This window comes from Nelumbo nucifera, chromosome 5 (genome assembly GCF_055504915.1).
Source record: "Nelumbo nucifera cultivar China Antique chromosome 5, China Antique-T2T, whole genome shotgun sequence".
Taxonomy (NCBI): Eukaryota; Viridiplantae; Streptophyta; class Magnoliopsida; order Proteales; family Nelumbonaceae; genus Nelumbo; species Nelumbo nucifera.
Window position 1 is genome coordinate 25,201,299 of NC_142653.1, and position 20,198 is coordinate 25,221,496.

At 33.0% G+C, this 20,198-nt stretch overlaps 1 long non-coding RNA gene across 1 annotated transcript; it reads right to left on the reverse strand.

Annotated features, from left to right (window-relative positions):
- Positions 1–10,092: 10,092 nt before the first annotated feature.
- On the reverse strand, positions 10,093–13,620 carry LOC148791306 (uncharacterized). The gene is made up of 2 exons (XR_016076226.1): positions 11,861–13,620; positions 10,093–10,489 (listed from the first exon to the last, which is right to left on the reverse strand). It is a non-coding gene; the product is annotated as an uncharacterized LOC148791306 (long non-coding RNA).
- Between the last annotated feature and the right edge of the window lie 6,578 nt (positions 13,621–20,198).

Sequence of the window (20,198 nt, forward strand, 5' to 3'; positions counted from 1 at the left end):
GCACGGTTAAGTCAGAAAGAGTTTGCACATCTAAGAACAAATTATCTTTTAAGAATAGAGAGGCTGTGATTTATGAGGACTTAATTAGAAGGTGAGATTGTATATGGGACGACTAAGTATATATATATATATATACTAGAAGAAGCAATGATCAGAAGGCAAATAATCCCCATCAAATATTGAATGAGTGGTGAAGAGGGGTTTGGGTGGGTCATGATTAGGGACATAAGTCATGAAGGTTCACATGGCTTTACCTCCAGATCCGTTGTCCTTATTTTAGTTAATTAGGTATTGATAGGGACAAGGAATGCTCATTCATTTCTCTAGTGAGAGAGTTAGACTGAGAAGACGAAAATAGCCATGCAATGCCCAATCACTTGGGATTTGGTAAACAGCTAGCCAAGAGTCTACAACCCAACTTGACTGGACGGATAGGAAATCGCCCCTTGATTGTGATTTGTGAGTTGGAAATGTTTGGTCTAAAGTTGTTTAGGATGGCCACAATACGAGCCATTTGTGGACTTAATGTACGTACCTATCAATTCTGATGAATATCAAACTTTCTTCCTGAATAGAGTGGGGCAATAAGTCTATCCTCTTTCGTCGGTCATCAAAGGAACAATTGACTCAAAAAGTTTGAACCTAGCTATCCTCCACTCAGCCCATTATCCACTTTCCTCTTTTCTGCTGTCCAGTCCCCTCTAAATTTTATAGATTTTGTTTTAAGTTTTGAGAAAATTAGACAATATTGAATTGGATTAACGTGGCTTCCAACCCATCTATTCCCCAAAAATCATTAGTCTATTACCTTATCGTTTTGTTTCCGATTCTATTTTTCCTACACTCTCTCTCTCTCTTAATTTTATGCAATAACCATATCTCTTCACCACACTTCAGCAGTTCCAGTGTATGCCTCTCGAATGTTCAAACCCAAGGTGTTTACATTCTACTAGGGCCGTCAAATGTATCTGGTTATCCAAGTCCGGATTTGAATTTTGATTTAATCAAACTGCATTTGTATTTCTAATCTACCCCAATATTCAAATCCAATTTTGATTCGAATCTGATTATATTGGATGACTATATAAAATCGATAAAGCTGTTTAAATATCCTATTTTTATTGAGAAAAAACAATAAATATCATATTTTCATCAAAGGCTCATAAAATGAAGTCTAACTAAAGCCATTATTAGTTTATCTTTTCAATAAAATATCTGTCATTTATGATTCTTTTTATTCCTAAAAATATAGTATTTTGATTATTTTTAATTTAATTTATTAATAATATATAATATCTGATTCCAATCGAAGGCAAAATCCGACAGATGAAATCCAATTTGAGTTTGGATACTAATTTATTAGCCATGTAGGTAGATCTGATATGTTGATTTCGACTACCCTGATCTAAATCTAGCTTGTCGTAACCATTGCCAAAAAACTGAAAAAGTTTCTGTTTCATTCTTCACAGTCACCTCTAAGCTATGCAACTTGAATAAACAAAAGGATTTGGTGCAGTATAAGTGCTTTCCTTCAGCTGAGGAAATTAAGCATTATGTAATGGTATATCTATATTTATACCTATACTACTTCAAAAAGTACAAATGGCTTCAAGAATATTTCTGCAATTTTTTGAGGACAATCTGTCCCTCAATATTTAAATTTATTGATAAAAAATAAGACAAATAGGGTAATAGGTTATTGATATTAAATGAGTTGAAAAGAGATAATTTTAAGATATTCAATGCTTTCAATTCTCCCATATTAAATCCAACATTTAAGTTGTTAACATGCATTCATGTTCATTGAATCATATATTTAGTTCATTTTTATTTATTCTCATCATTAAGTTCTATTAATTAAATCCATACTTAATAAATTAATTATTCCAATAACATAAAAACTTATACTTTTTAAAATCTACATAAAAGAAAAGTCTTTTTCATCTAGGTGGTGGTCAGAAACTAAACAATTTTTGGGTCAAATGGGTCAATCCATGTTGACATGATTAAATAATAAAATATAAAAAATAGATAAAATGAAAAAATTGGGAATATTTTTAACATACATATTAAATAATAATAAGTATGATAAATAAGAAATGCTTTTTTACTAATGATGGAAATGGAATGTAAAATTTAAAACCAATTAGAAATAAAAATATTTTCCTATTCTTTGATTAAATCATATATTTAAGATATATTTTTCTCACCATTAAATTCTTGTAATCAAATCCAAAATATTAATTTTAATAGTATAAAAATAAATATTTTGAAAACTCATTTGAAAACAAAACCATTTTCTTCCCTCCCGGTGGTGGGCAAGAAATTTAACCATTGGGGGTCAAATGGATTAATAAATAATTTCATAATTAAATAATAAAAAATTAAAATAAATAAGTATGAAATGTAAGAAGTATTTTAATTAATGATGAAAAAGGACTGCCAAATTTAAAGTTTACCTAGAAATGAAATGATGTTACAGTCAAATAATAAAACTTTAAAAATAGAAAATACATAGAATAAAAAATAAAATATAGAGAAAATTTTGGAAACATATCTAATGTTATACATTTATAAAAAGTAAAATATTGAGTACGTATCTAATATTATGCATTCATTATATTGAACAAAAATAAGTATTATATATAAGAAATAAATTTATCAATGATAGAAATGTAATACAAAATTTAATGCCAACCTAAAAATCAAATTATTTTTCTTTTGGGGTAGTGGGTTAGTGGTTTGGGTCAAATGACATCATCAACAAATAAAAATTAAGTGTGATAAGTAAAAATTATTTACATAATGTAAATGAAACATATAATTTAAAGGGAAAATTATAGTCAATTCCGGTTGTACATTTAAAATTAGGTTGTAGGTTGGTCTAGAAACCAACAAAACTCTGACAACCAACTCTACATTTCAAATTATAAAAATTCCAACCATGTCATCGAAGACTTATGTGGCTATAACCAACATGAGACTCTTAATCCATGTTGGACACAGTAAAAAGCCTATACCGAAAATAAGTTTTTAATTTCTTTCCCGCTTCTTCTGTCTCTCGATCTCCCTCCCTTCTCTCTCACAATCACAATCATCTCTCGATCTGCTTCTCCCTTTGTCTCTCCCACTCTCTCAACTTTGATCTGTAGCCAAATCAAAACCTTTGTTTCTATCTCTCTCTCTCTCTCTCTCTCTATATATATATACACCTTTCTTTCTTTATTTTTTTCTCTCTCAATCTCTCTAATTCTTCTCCTACACTCTCCCTCTCGGTCAATATCTCATTCTCCCTCAATCTTTATCGTTTTCCCTCAGTCTTTCCCTTATTCCCTCTCTCATTCTTTTTCTTTATTTTTTCTTACAAACTTTTACAATATTAATCAGACCATATAAAAGAACGAAATGGGCCAACCACTTGTACAATCAAGTTATAGATTTCTATCAAGTTTCTGTAAATTTCATGGCCAAAAGTTTCTTGTCAATTTTTATCAAATTGGTGTAATGAATTTTGAACCATACCAAGTTGGTCTCATGTTATTTTATATGGTATGCTTAATACCATATAATTGTGTAAGAAAATAAAAAAGAATGAGAAAGGGAGTGGGAGAGAAACTGAAAGAGAACGATAGAAATTAAGGGAGAATGGGAGATCAATTGAGAAAGAAAATGAGAGAGATTGAGAGAGAATGATAGGTAGAGAGAGAATGGGAGAAATTGATAGAGAGAACGTAAATACAAAAACTAAAACCATTTTTTTTAATTTTCAAATCACATAGTTGTTGAGTAGGGAGAGATGACTATGAGAGTGAAAGAGTGGAAGGGAGATTGCGTGAGAGAGAGAGAGAGAGGGGGAGTGGAAGAGATACTAAAATCCATTTTCTTCTTTTCCAATCACCCAACGTTAAAAGGCAATTTCGGTACAAGTTTTTTTTTTTTGTGTTCAACATGGATTAAGAGTCCCATATTGGCAATAGCCACATAAGCCTCTGATGACATGGCGGGGGGTTTTATAATTTGAAATGTAGAGCTAGTTGTTAGTGTTTTGTTGGTTTTTGGACCAACCTATAGCCTAATTTTAACTATACAACCGGTTCTGACTATAATTTTCCCTAATTTAAAACTAATCCAAAAGCAAAGCTATTTTCTTATGTGTGTCAATGATCCAATTTTTCAAAAAAGCTGATGCTGTCGTAATTGAATAATAAATAATTTAGAAAAAGATAGAATAGCAAAAATGAAAATATACAGAATTTTGTCAAAAATATTTGAGAACATTTCTAATGTTATATACTCATCATATTAAATAAAAATAATTGTTAAAGTAAAAGTTTTTTTTTGTTAATGAGAGAAATGGAATACAAAATTTAATAATAATAATAATAATAATAATAATGATAATAATAATAATAATAATAATAATAATAATAATAATAATAATAATAATAATAATAATAATAATAATAATAATAATAATAATAATAATTGCTATTTGCTACAAGCATTTAAGTTTATTTTTAATCATGTTGTTATTTTTGTTAATTTTCAATTTCTATCTTAACTATGTTATATCTAAAATTTAAGTAATTAATATGAAGAAAAAAATTCTGACCTGCCATGTGCTTAATTACTAGTTCTAGAAAAAAGACATTGGCTGTTTGAAAAAGAACAACATGGGCTGTTATTCAGCATTCTGCACATACCATTGCTATTACCTTCCTCCAAACATCTTTGCCATTTACTTTAACGGGGTTTGTACATTCCATTTCTATTCCTTCCATGCACATTGCATCCATTCTAGGCCAAAATAAGATAAAAGATCAACCGTTCATTTCAAAAACCTTTACAGTAACAATTTGAGAAGTCAGCTATGCTTTTCCACATTTATGCCAAATGCCACATTCCAGTATAGCCAAGGCCTGACGACTGGAATCTTTTTATGCTAAAGAATTGATTTTTAAATGATGCTTTCTGATCCATAACCATGAGTTTAATGCCCTGTATATTTTGATTGGGGATGACCTTAGAGCATACTTGACTCTTGATAGTAACAGAAATGAACTTAGTAGATCGAGAGAAGAATTCTCTAGATGTATTGTATTGTTTCTCTCAGATATCCGAACCAGTACAGGAGGGAGATATTTATAATAGCTGGAGTCGGTTGAAGGTGAACCGACTTACATTGAACGAAGACTGATATTAACTCACCTTGGGAGCAGAATCGACTAACTTGGGAACTAACTAATCTTGGGAGATGTAACGACTCATATTGGAAAGAAACGAACATTGGAAGAAGACTCGACTTACATAGGAAAGTAGCTTTACATTGGAAGAGGACTCGACTTACATTAACATCTCTGTTTCTCAAGGATGACTCGAGAACACTGAATTAATGTTCCTGAAAATGTGTAGTAGCATTTAATACTCCTCCTTGGTGCACATTTCAGTAACTCCAATCATGTCTCGTAACAATTCAAACTTGCCTTTTGGTAATGCCTTTGTGAATATGTCTGCTAACTGTTCTTCAGTTTTGCAATGTTTGAATTCTATTACTTTGTTTCCTTCATTTTCTCTGATAAAGTGATATTTGATGCCAATATGTTTGGTTATGCTATGAAATATGGGATTTTTTGCCATTGCAATAGCTGATTTGCTATCGTAGTAGATTTCAATAGCACCAACTTGTGGTTCTCCCATGTCATCAAATATCCTTTTGAGCCATATAGCTTGACTCATTGTTATTGCTGCTGCAATATATTCTGCTTCAGTTGATGATTGGGCAACAGTTGCTTGCTTCTTTGAAGCCCAAGAAAATATTCCTAATCCAAGTGTGAAAGCATAACCAGATGTACTTTTCATGTCATCTACCGAACCTCAATGAGCTTAGAGTCATGTGTGACTCTGTACCAAATTCCATTGCTCTTTGTACCTTGCAAATACCTTAGTATTCTTTTAGCTGCTCCATGGTGGACTTGACTTGGGTTCTGCATGAATCTTGATAGTAGACTAACTACATACATGATGTCTGGTCTTGTAGCAGTTAAATAGAGAATACTTCCAATCATACTCCGAAATTGTGATTCATTTGCCTTTGGTGAGCCATTTTCCTTTTTGAATGTTTTAGTGTTGTCTAATGGGGTGGAGACTGTTTTGCACCCCTCCATATTGAATTTTTCAAAAGAGTTTTTGTATACTTCTTTTATGAGATGAAGGTCCCTTCTTCTTCTTGAATTATTTCAATTCCAAAAAAGTAGTGCATTAGGCCCAAATCAGTCATCTCAAAAGTCTTCATCATGTCTTCTTTAAACTTCTTGACCATCTTCTCATTATTTCCAGTATAAATGAGATCATCAACATATAAAGAAACAATGAGAGTGTCATTTGTACCTTGAGTCTTGATGTAGAGTGTTGGCTCACTATAGCTCCTCCTGAATCCTTGCTCCAAGAAGTAATTGTTGATTCTGTTGTACCAAGCTCGTGGAGCTTGTTTTAAGCCATATAATGCATTCTTTAATCTGAGAACTTTGTCTTCTTGTCCTTGCACAATGAACTCTTGAGGTTGCTTAATATAAATTTCCTTCTTAAGATAGCCATTGAGGAATGTAGATTTCACATCAGTTGAAAAGTTTTTCATTTCTTCTGTGCAACTAGTGCTATCAATGCCCTGATTGTGTCAAGGCGAGCAACTGGAGCAAATGTCTCATTGTAGTCGATACCGTATTGTTGTGAGTATCCTTTGGCAACTAGCCTTGCTTTAAGCTTCTGGATCGAGCCATCCGAGTTAAATTTTGTCATATAGACCCACTTAATTCCAATAGTGTCTTTGTCTTGTGGACGATCCACAAGCTTCCAAGTCTCATTTTTTTTCAATCATTTTTATTTCTTCATCCATAGCTTTTCTCCAATTTTCTTCCTTAAAAGCTTCTTCAAAGCTTTCTGGTTCTATGATCATCAAATTGCATGTTTCATATATTTCTGTTAAGGATTTAGTTTGCCTTGGTGGTGAGTCCGGAGTAGACTATGAAGCTTGTTCCGGTTCCGATTGTGTTGGCGAACTGATTTGATCATGATCTTCTTCAATTCTTTGACTTGGTAATAGAGGCAAGTTGATAGTTTTTATTTCAACTTCTTTTGTCTCCCAATTGTATGCAACATCCTCGTCAAAGCTTATGTCTCGACTGATTATGAGTTTTTCTTTCCTTAAGCTATAGACTCGATAGCCTTTTGATTGAGTGCTATAGCCTAAGAAAATTCCTTTCTCAGTCTTCTCATCCAGTTTGCCTCTTTTCTCTTGTGGGACATGGGTGTAGCATATGCATCCGAAAACTTTGAGATGCTTTGATGATGGTTTTTGCCCACTCCAAGCTTCAATTGGTGTCCTATCTTGCACAACTTTAGTAGTGCATCTGTTGAGCAGATAGACAACAGTGCTTATTGCCTCTGCCCAGAAAATTTTGGGAAGACCTTTTTCCGTGAGCATGGCTCTTGCTGTTTCCATAACTGTTATGTTCTTTCTTTCAGATACTCCGTTTTGTTCTGGAGTGTATCCAACTGTGAGTTGATGCTCCCTGCCTTCATCTTCATAGAACTTGTTGGTATATTCTTTGCCTCTATCACTTCTTATGGTCTTGATGTTGTGACCACTTTGCTTCTCAACACGGGCTTTGAATTTTTTTAAAAATATAAAAAACCTGCGATTTTTCTCGCAAGAAATAAACCCATGTCATTCTAGTATAATCATTAATGAAGAGAATGAAACACCTGTTTTGATTATTTGATGGATTACGCATTGGACCACAAACATCTGTATGAATTAACTCCAGTGGCTCTTTGGCTCTCCAAGCTTTGCCGGATGGGAAGGGGTGTCTATGTTGTTTTCCGAGCATACACCATTCACAAACATTGTTGAACTCCTTGATAGCTAGTAGGTCATGCATCATGTTTTTCTGTTGAAGAATCTTTAATCCATGGAAGTTAAAGAGTCCGAATCTTCTATGCCATAGCCACGACTCGTCCACTTGTGCTTGCATTGCTATATAAGTTGCATCTCTCCATTGAATGGGAAAGCATCTGTTTTCAGTCATTTTTGTCTTTGCAATTTCAAGGGACTTGTCTTGCTTGTCATAGATTGTGCAAGAGTTTCCCTCAAAATGTAAAGAATAACATTTTTCAATCATTTGGCCCACACTGAGTAGATTTTGATCAATATTGAGGACCAAAAGTACATCATTTATGTATTTCTTGCCTTGTTTGGTGTCAACAACCATGGTGCCTTTGCCGGTTGCTTCCATGAAGTTGCCTTTACCAATTTGGACTTTTGTCTTGATTTTATTAAGACTATGGAAGATGCTTTCATTTTTAGTCATGTGGTTATTGCACCCACTGTCAAGATGCCAAGTATCCTTTTTTTCTTCCATTGCAAAATGACAAGCATAAACGAGATTATTTTCCTCATTTTTCTTTTCTGAAAAATTAGCTTGATGGGTTTTCTTGAATCTACAAACTTTTTCAACATGGCCAAATTTTTTACAGTTTTGGCATTGTGGTTTTCCTTTGAACCAGCAAATTTTCTCCAAATGGTTTCTCTTCTTGCAAATACCATATGAAGAATACTTGTCATTATTTTATTTTGGTTTTCTTTGTAACTTTCTTCCATCAACTTTTGTTTTATGAGACCGAAGATTAACTTTAGACTGAAAGACAGCTTCAACCGAATTTTCATTCTGCCTATCACGCCTATTTTCATATGTCTCGAGAGAGCCCATCAATTCAGTTGGTGATAGTTTTTCTAGATCCTTTGTTTCTTCTATCATCGAAATTATTGGATCATACCTCTCTGTACAAGAAATTAGAACTTTTTTGACTATTTTCTTATTAGAAATAGTCTCCCCATAGGCTCTCATTTGATTTACTATTTCTTTTATTCTAGAATAGTAATCTTTTGCAGTCTCAATATCCTTCATCTTAAGATTTTCAAAATCCCTTCTAAACTTCTGCAATTTAACAGTGCATACCTTGATAGATCCTTGAAACTCCTCTTGCAATGTATCCCACACTTCCTTTGCAGTTGATGCACCCATGATTCGAGGAAATATCTCATCAGCCATTGCTTGCTGCAAACAGAATAGTGCTTGACAATCCTTTTGCTAATTCTCTTCATAGATCTTCTTTTGATTTGCTGAAAGAGTGGAAGTATCGTCAGCAATGCAGAATCCTTCCTCAACGATTCTCCATAAATTTTGTGACCGAAAATAGGTCTTCATTTTGATAGACCAGAAGTCATAGTTTTCTCCATTGAAGATTGGTAGAGAAGGGGTGGAACGATTGGCTTCTGCACTCATTATGTTTAGAAGAAATCACGCCCAAGAGATTGATCGAACGGGCTCTGATACCACTAATAGTTTGCGGATGATAGTAACAGAAAAAAAAAACAGTAAAATATAAGATAGAGAAGAGGGAAATGAACTTAGTAGATCGAGAGAAGAATTCTGTAGATGTATTGTATTGTTTCTCTCAGATATCCAAATCAGTACAGGAGGGAGATATTTATAATAGCTGGAATCGGTTGAAGGTGAACCGACTTACATTGAACGAAGACTGATATTAATTCACCTTGGGAGCAGAATCGGCTGACTTGGAAGCTAACTAATCTTGGGAGATGTAACGACTCATATTGGAAAGAAACGAACATTGGAAGAAGACTCGACTTACATAGGATAGTAGTTTTACATTGGAAGAGGACTCGACTTACATTAACATCTGTGCTTCTCAAGGATGACTCGAGAACACTGAATTAATGTTCCTGAAAATGTGTAGCAGCATTTAATAGCGATGAATGATTCCAACGAGTCGGTCAACATTCTTCTTCTAACTACCATAAATACCAAGATTATCCTTCTCTCTTTGAATTCTGATTTTCTTGAGAATTAAAATCAGTCTGATCACAAAGTGGATCATTAGCGAACCATCAAACATAAAACTCTTTTACCCACCAACCATTTGATCAAAGTCTCATTCAAGCTTCAGCCTCTCCCAATTGAGATTGTAATTCACAGTTTCTTAAAAAGAACCCAAGATTCCTTCGTCGCATATGGCAGGAATATATGTGGATGGATGGGACTTGCCACCCCATTTTCCTTAATTCTTACGATTGTCTTAACATCTGTAAGGTTTCGAATTCTGAAATTCGAACTAAGTATACAATGCTTCTTGATCTTCTTTTTCTCTTATTATAAGTTTCCCGTGATTGAATGAATCCACTGAGTCATACCCTTAGGAACATGCATGCATGGAACTACGAGAAAGGACATTGATAAGCATATTGGGAAGAAAAGGTTCAGAAAGTGTTGTTTACCGGTTATCACTGGCATAAATTAATGAACTTGGACCAGCCTTGCATCCTTCGTTCCAAATAGCCGAGATCTAAACTTTCAGTACGTTGGCCAAGGGCCTGCTTGGCTAATAATGGATAGATTCTCCTTGATGTTCCCTGGAGGATTTAAAGCTTCTAAGAGCTTCATTACCACCATTATAGATCAAAGTAAAACCATTCTAAATGATACTGATAAGAAAATTATGAGACCAATTCCTTCCAACTCTTCACAGAAAAGGTCAGGCTCCTAGCTGGCATAATCTTGGGCTTTATGCAACTTCAGAACCTTGAAACAATTTAAATTTGTTCTCTTCTCCTTTCTTCTAACCATATCATCACGGAATTATATGTCATTAACTCTAGTGGCTAAAAGGGAAATGGTATCATGTCCCACAGAATTCATGTATTCATGTTCATTCTCATTTATTTTGCCTCTACATCTAGTTTTTGGAAAATTTTCTGAAAAGAAATGTTCCGGCTTCATCCTTCCCAATACCCTTTAAACTTTCTTACTAACTTGAAAATAGGACTGAGAATCATGGTTCCTACTCTTGCAAAGGAATTTTTTATTCATTTCTAACAGAGCAAAAAATTAAAGCATTGCTGCTCCAAACTTTCGGCAATTTAAATGGATTTGGTGCACCATAAGGTATGTTGTGTTTGTTTTAATTATCTGGGTGGCTGAGGATAAGAGTAAGATGTCTTTGTTGGGGTTGATTTTGTTTGGGTTGAGTCTCGGTGATTTGATTTTGTTGGGGTCTTTGTTTTGGCTCAGGGTGATTCTGTTTATACCCATTGTTAATCATCTTTTTTCTTTTATAAAATTTTTTACATTTATCTTCAAAAAAAAAAAAAAAGAAATGGGAAAACCACGTTGTTGTCCCAATTAACCATAACCAGGTTCGTCATAGATATATCCCTTCAATAAATTACTGGGTTAGGCCCTTATGGACAAGAAAGACTCAATTGGCCCTCATGAGATTCCACCGTGTCATGCTTAAACTCCCAACAACTCCTCTCTTCAGAGTTGAGAGAGAGATGTATGGCACAAAAGGAATTCGCTATGAGTTGGGCAAAAAATAGGACCGAGCACAGCCTAGAAAGAACTGGTTGGCTGATAATGGGCCTTTATAGTAACAAAAGCCCATTCGGTATTTTAAGAGGCAATGCTTTGAGGCCTGTCATTCATTATGTCTAAGGCAAAGATGCCATCTTTGTTTGGTTTGGTCTAAAATCTGGATGCCTCTAGCAGAACTGGACGTTTAACTTCTCTTGGATTCTCATGGAAGTGAATAAACCTGAGAAGTGTGTTGTGTTAGGGGTGCGTTTTCGTGTCTCTGTGCTGCCAATGTTTATTCCTCGGTTGCCACATGATAAGTTCAAGTTGAGATAACAAAAGAGACTAGTGAGAAAATCAATTTGCTTTGTAATAGAAATCTACTTTGACATATTAGACTAGTTGCTGAATGAGTGAAAGATTGTACTTACAATACTCTTCCGCAGTTGGGATGCTGTACAACTGTTGCAAACTTGATATAGCTTGTTGAATTAATTTTTGATATGCTGGTTGGGTGAGTTGTTTCGTCATCATATCCGCTGTAAGATCCATATCAATCATCCTCAGACCCATGTAGTTTTTCTTAGGATCGGGTAAAGTCCGCAACAGATATTGGTCTATTGATGAACTGGCCTGGTTTTCGATTGTCGTTTGGCATATTCACCACGTATGGAGTGGTATCTGTGTTTTCAAATTCTGGAGAAGGATGCTGCCACCGGTGAATGGTGACATATAAAACCGAAACTCTTCTCTTTCCTGAGTCATAGCAGCTAAATCATGCATGAACTGCTTGTGGCTCTAGCTCTTCCTAACAGAAACACAATATATAGGCCTAGAGATATACTGATAACGGCATGAATCAGTTTTTGATAACAATAAAAACTGAGTGGACGTCATATATGGGACTCAAATTGCTCTTCGATCGAGCTGTGTTTGTAATGAGTAGGGCGTCGGAATCAGAAACTGCTCCAGGTTCTCCTCGACATAGAGGAAAAACGGCTTTGGAAGAGATCAGCAACTAGTTTAAGGAAGATAACAAATGAACTAGAACTGCAACACAACTGTTTTTCCACGGCCATGGTTACAAGGAACAAAGATATCGAATTTGAGAAAATAAAGCAAGATATGATAAAGGTGTAAGAAATTTGCAGGGCGGGATTGTCGATGCTTAAATACCTATCTCCATATATATATGATGTAGGTCCTTGTGTCGGAGAAGCACTCAACCAACTGGTCTGTGATAAATAGTGAATACAAGTTGAGGAAACTAGAAGAAATATTAATTGCATGTTACTCTGTTAGGTTGATGCATTGCCACAAATCCCAGTCATAAATTCTTGTTTGATTTCACTTTCAACTCTCAAGTTTGGTTTTGAAGCCCTTTCGGTCTCAGGCAGTAGGGCCCAAATTAACTTGAATCTTCTTTTACAGTACACTAATAGTTATTCGTACACCAACAGTCCAACACCATCACATGGATATCATATTACGTTGTCAAGTGTATGTTGTAGCTAGCGACCACTTGCATGGTGTCTCTGCAGTCTGCACCATGGGTTGGTGCCTGGTGGATAATTAGAGAGAGAGAGAGATGTAGTAGCTACATTGTTGATACATTGATGGATGCATGAGGTGGGGATAACATGCATGTAGTAGTTATGTTTTTGATGAGGTGGGTCTTGAACAGACCTAATGACCCATGGGTTACAAGGCAAAGCCATGTGATCATTGTAGATGGTGGTCCCTCGATGGAGACAGATGGACCCATGCATTTGTGCCAGTCACGAAAGAATTTACAAATAATTACCATACAATCAGTTCGATCCCCACTACTCATTTCAATGTTTACTCAAGTGGTCAAGTGGGATATTTGCGGTGCATCGTGATGTGATGTTAAAGAGTTATACAAGGCAAACCCATGAGGCGTGTTCAGAATTTGGTATATCCATCATCTAAGTCTGTCTAACTAGTCAATATTCATTCATTTGTGTAGGTGATTAGTTTTGGGCCACATTACATAGCGTGTTGTGTATATATATCTACCCTTACTCCCAAAGGAAGTGCATCGATCCATCTTTAATTTCAAGTCTAGCCTTTACACCTCCCTCTGAAATTCAGAGCTGAAGCAAACTTCGATATCCATTTTCGTCGGTCGCTCTTTTCGTTTTCAAGTTACCTCCTCAGAAGCCATGGGTATCCGATTGCCAGGGATGGTTCTTGCAAAAGCCCTTCTCCGACGTTCTCTTTTACCTTCTGCACCAACCGCTAATGTTCCCAAGGGCCATTTTGCAGTCTATGTTGGTGATCAGGCTCAAAAGAAGAGGTTCATTGTTCCAATATCTTACTTAACCAACCCTTCCTTCCAAGATTTATTAGGTCAGGCAGAGGAGGAGTTTGGGTTCAACCATCCAATGGGTGGTCTTACAATTCCTTGCAAAGAAGATCAATTTCTCGACCTCACTTCTCGTTTGAGTGGCTAGTGATCATGAGACGATCGGAACGCAGGAGTTTCAAATTAATTGAAGAGGTCAATCAAGAGAATTAACAGACAGGTCTGTACCTTGGTTGACATTCTCTGCTTCAACATCGCCAGATCCCAATTCTAAATTAACCGAAGTACTGTTTTACAAACAAGTGGGAAAAGGATACATTCAAAGCTGGTGAATGGAGAAAGGACTAGCATTCAACCTTTCTCGGCCGGTTTTTCAGAGAATGGGAAAATTATGCTCAAAGCTGCAGCCTGCAGGGAAAGCACATTGACATCGAGTCGATCTCTTCAACTCAATTTGCAAATTAAGCATCTATTTTGCCACTCCAATGCATAATTGCATATATAAATTTACTTTTGTACATGAACAGGGAGAAAATCTCCCCAATACAAACATCATCCAATAAATTCTTTTTCATATTTATTACAGAAAAATTTTCGGCGGGAATTCTGATCTTGATCAAACTATCTTGTTTCATTTATGGTAACCTCTCTCTCTGCTTTTATGTCATGAGTTTGTAACGTAATTAATGAAAGATCGAGGATATTTAATTTTTACGATACAACATTGTCTGTTGCCCAAATGATCGTGTTATATATATTGCAATTTACAGTTGATGATGGAAATAGTAGTTGACGCCAATATGATCTGTTTCACACCAACTCCAACTCTCCAAGTGAGCGAATGCCATTCATTCAGATTGCCATTTAGGACCTGATAATGCTGAGTTGATGCTATATCTTTTGGCTTTGCTCATCACTTCTTAAAAAAGCCACATTAATTTTTTAATCTTTCATAAATATTATCTTAATAGGTTAATTAATGGTTTTAGATTTTATCTTTTGGATAATGTTGTAATTAACCTGTAATATTAATAATTATGTTGTGTTGATGTAAAATATCCTTAAAATGATAAATCTAGCATTATTTTATAATTTATAATTTATTTTTTGTAGTTTAATTTATTTACATGAATCGAACCAAATGGTTGAATTGTTTGTCTTGTGATCCAATAACGTGACTAATTCTACATCTGGCGAGAGTTTGATAACATTATGGCTTTTAGCTTTGTGTAATTGAAATGTTATTTAAGACCTTGTAATTAAGAATTGTTTGGTAACTTTTGACAAATGTTAATTAAGATGTTTATAAACCCTTAGGATTGTGGGCGTAGTCTGTTTGGAGTAATTCAAGTTTTTTTCTCCATTCTTTTAAATCCCTAACTAACTAGCGAGGACCAGGAGTGATACATCTCTCAATTAGGAGTAATACCATTTTTTTTTCTGTTTCCATCTTTCTTCCGGAGTAGTAGGGCAATAAGTCTATCGTCCTCTTTCCTCGGCCATGAAAAGGAACAATTGAGTCAAAAAGCTGGGGCCTAACCTCCATCTCAGCCCATTATTCACTTTCCTCTTTTCTTCTGTCCAGAACCCTCTAAATTTCATATTTTTTTGAGAAAATTAGACACTTATTGAGTTGGATCAACGTGGCTTCCAACCCATCCAGTCCCACAAAACCATCTTAATTTAGGCTATTCTCCTATACTCGTCCCTCTCCTTTTTCTGCTATAACCAAAGCTCTAATGTTGAAACTCAAGGAGTTTAAATTCTACCAGGGCTGTCAATTGTATCTGGTTATCCAAGTCCCGATTTGAAATTTGATTTGATTATACTGCATTTGTATTTCTAATCTACCCCAATTAAATCTAATTATTTTGATTCGAGTCCGATAATATTATGACTACATGATAAGGCTGTTTAAATATCAAAGGCTCATAAAATCAAGTGTCTAGATAAAGCCAATATTAAATTTCCTTGTTAATCAAATATCTGCCATTTATGATTCATTTTATCAATAAAATATAATATTTTGATTATTTTTAATTTAATCTATTAATAATATATAATATCTGATTCCAATCTAAGTCCAATCAAAACCCGACATATTTGAGTTTGAATTTTAATAAAGTCGGATTAAGAGGTAGATCTGATATGATGATTTCCACCTCATTACAGAACTACCCTCCAAATCAAGCTTGTCGTAACCATTGCTAAAGAGTTTCTGTTCCATCATTCACAAACACTTCTAAGCTTTGCAACCTGAAAAAAAAAAAAAAAGAAGGAATGTGCTAATTGTCTATGTTTATTTTCAAATTAGGGAGATTATTGCTACTACCAGTACTGGATCAGTGGATTGTGATGGTTCAAATATGATATAGGAACCACAAATCGCTTCTTCTGACTCTGAGCCTCTCCCACATAAATGGCCAAGTGGCCTGGGATGGTTCATGCAAAAGCCCTTCTCCGACGTTCTCTTTTGCCTTATACATCAACCGCTAATGTTCCAAAGGGTCATTTTGCAGTCTACGTTGGTGACCTGCAGACCCAAAAGAAGAGGTTCATTGTTCCAATATCCTACTTGAGCCACCCTTCCTTCCAAGATTTGTTAGGCCAGGCCGAGGAAGAGTTTGGATTCCACCATCCAATGGGTGGCCTTACAATTCTTTGCAAAGAAAATCAATTTCTCGACCTTACTTCTCGTTTGAGTGGCTAGTCAGAGGAGCGAAATGAAACAGAATCAAATTAAAGTGGCTAATCAAGAAAATGGATCTCCAGCTCGGTTGACATTTGATGCCGCAACATCGGCCAAGATTGCAAATTTAAACTGCAGTAATGACAAACAAGTGGGAAGAGAATGCATTCAAAGCTGAATTAGAAAAGACTAATATTCAAGCTTTCTCCAGTTTTACAGCTAACGGGAAGATTGTGCTCAAAGCTGCAGGGAAAGCACATTGAAGCCAATCTCTTCAACTTTGCAAGACATCTGCTTGCCACTCCAGTGTATAAATTTAATTTTGTACATAATCAGGGAGTAAATCTCCGAAATACAAACATCATTCAATAAATTGTTTTTCATCTTTATTACTGTAAAATCTTCCTTAATTTTTTGATGTTGATAAATCTATCTCGTTTCATACAGGGTAACCTCTTTGCTTTGGCATAAAAAGTTTTTAGTGGAATTAATGCAAGATAGAGGAGGTTGTACCATACCCATGATCTGTTTCACGAACTCTTATTTGGTTAGACTTAGATTGCACTTCAGGACCTGATAGTGATTGATTGGATGGGATACATCCTTTCACTTGACTTCTCCGGAATGTCCTCCAACGCTTTTTAAACAGTAATTCTTTCAAATACATTCCTAAAATATTTTTTATTGCTTGGTTGTTTTCAAGCCTTTTTCTATCCCCCCCTAATGAGATCCATGTACTTGAATATCCCATCCGAGAAAACTCAGCCCTCTTATTTTAGCCTGGTCATCACTCACTTCTCCCTCTCTCATAATGACACCTCATCATGTATGGCCTATCCCACTATCCCTCTTTCCTCTATGTTTATCCCTATCTCTTCCTAAAATTATTCTTAAAATCTTTTTCTACCAAAATCTAATTTAATCAAGCCAAGAGGCGCCACTATCCCCACTTTCTCCTAAATTATCTATAATTCCTATTGATCTCCTAAATTATCTCTAATTCCTATTTATCCTCTCCCCCACTTTTCATATGTATATATCAAAAGAAAGTTTGAATAAAACAAATTCAAGAATTATTTAAATTATGTAATAACTTTAAAAATATTTATTAAAAACACAAAAAATGTCATAGATTTAATAATATTCATATTATTAATAATTTCATACTTTTATCAAATTCATAACGCAATTGTGTACTAACAATATAAATTATAATTTTACAAAATAGTAAATTTAAATATTATTCAAATAATAAAAATTTAAAATTTAAAAATATTATTCAAAATTTTCAATAAATAAACATTATAAATAACACAATATTAAAAATATTTAATATTAAATAAAAACTTTCAAATAAATAAAATTTAAATAATAAAAAATTTAAATAATGAAGTTATGTAATAAATTTTAAATAGTTAAAATAACAAAATTATGTAATAAACTTAAAAGTAGAAAATCATTATAATCTATTTCGTAATATTTTAATTAACAATAATTTTATATTTTACAATATAAACAACAAAATTATGTAATAATAGTATAACTTGTAATTTATGGATTATGAAATTCAATAAATAAGTAATATTGAAATAACTAAACAGTGATATTATTTAAATAGATGAATAATATTGTAAATAACTAATTTTAAATATTTAGATATTAAAAAATAATAACTAAAACATATTTTAAATATTATCTAAAAATTAAATAGATTAAATAAATAAATTATGTAATAACTTTAAAAATTTTATCAAAAACCCAAAAATAATTATAATAGTTTTAATAATATTTGATAATAAGCATATAAAATATAAATATTTTAATTTTTCTGAAATATTTTTGAAATAATGAAAAATAGATTAAATAATTTAGAGGTGCTTTCAAATAACAAAAATGGGTAATAACTTTTCAAAAAAGTTTTTAATAGATATTAAAAAATAGAATAATAATTGCAATTTTTAATGTATTAATAATAAAAAACATTATTTAACTTATATGAATTCATAATTCTAGAAAATAACTTTCAGAAAATTGATATTTATTAATAATAATTTTAAAATATTAATTAATCTATATTTGTTATATATTTATATATAGTGAAATTTATTTTATTATATTTTTAGTAATTATTTTTTATATTTTTTTGATAAATATATTTTCAATATTTATGTATAAATATAATTTTTTGTTATTTAATAAAAAATTTCAATCAATCAATCAGTCAATCTATTTATCTATCTATCTATCTATCTATCTATCTATCTATCAGTATCGATTAACATTATTTTATGATATTTATTTAATGAATTAACAGTATTAGTAGAACATTGTTTATCAATATTTATTAATTAATTATGTTATTTCTTTAATTAAATAACACAATTAATAAAAAATACTGTTACAAAAAATACATCTAATATAGTTAAATAATTAAATAAATACCATAATTAATAAAAATATTGTTCATTAATGAATTACTAATTAATTATAACAAAGTACTGATAATTAATTAATAGTATTTTCATAAATACTATTTATTAATAAAATAAATAAATTGATTGAATAAATTCCATAATTAATAACAAAAATATCATTAAAAATACTGTGATTAATTATGGTTTTTATTTGTTTATTTAATTTAGGTATTTTGGTAAGATGGGGGGTATTTTAGTCAATTCAGGTCTAAGGAGGCCAAAACAAAATTCTAATCTAATGGTTAGGCTTAGATTGCAGTTCAGGACATGATTGCTTGATTGGATGAAATATCCTTTCACTTGACTTCTCCAAAGGTCCTCTAAGGCTTTTTAAAAATAGTGTTTTCGTGGTAAGAGGAAGAAATTGAGTTACACTAACCTGTAGGGTGTAACTTAACCCCAATAATTCTGAATAATAATTCTTTTTAATACATTCCAAAAATATTTTTTCTTCCTTGCAGTTTTTCTTTTTCAAAGCCTTTTTTACTGGCAGTAATTCATGTAGCGCTCCTTCCCAAATAGTATGATATCGATATGTACCTGAGTTCCCCGGCTATCTGTTGATGTATTGTACACTAAAGTTAATTCATTAATGGATCTCACCTAGGGTATGTATTCCTCAAATTAGGAACCATTAGGTCACCATTATGGGAATTTGATATGCAAAATTATCTACATAAATCTTGTGCTGAGAACCATGAAAATATAGGTTTGAGTATGAGAGCAAGTATTTTATGCCCAAGAGATGCTAGAGATTAAGACCATAGTCACTATACTCCTTCCAAACCCTTTAGATAAATGTGACCAACATTAATTAAATAATGACCTCTATTTTCATTTTTTTAGAGATTACTTGAATAGTGATTTTGTAGGCAGGGTGCCTATAATTAGGATCTATAACCCGATAATTACTCCCCCTCTCTCTAATGTCTCATATGCCATTAAACATGCCTTAAGTTGATTCCTTTATTTAATGTTACATTTTAGATGTATTTAAAATCAAATTCAAATTTATCATACAAGTGAAAGGATTCAAACCTTAGAATTGTTTTTGTAACAATTATAAGTCTATCATTATGCTATACCATAGTTGCTTGTCATAAACATATGCACTTTTATTCTTAAATAAATTATATCTTCTTAAGAAATTTTGGATAATAAATGATAATATAATATATATCTATATATATATATATATTAAAACTGGTCCTGCCATGTCAGCATAGCTCTCCTTGAAGGAAACTCCCTTCCTAATTTACTGTTTTTTTGAATTTTCT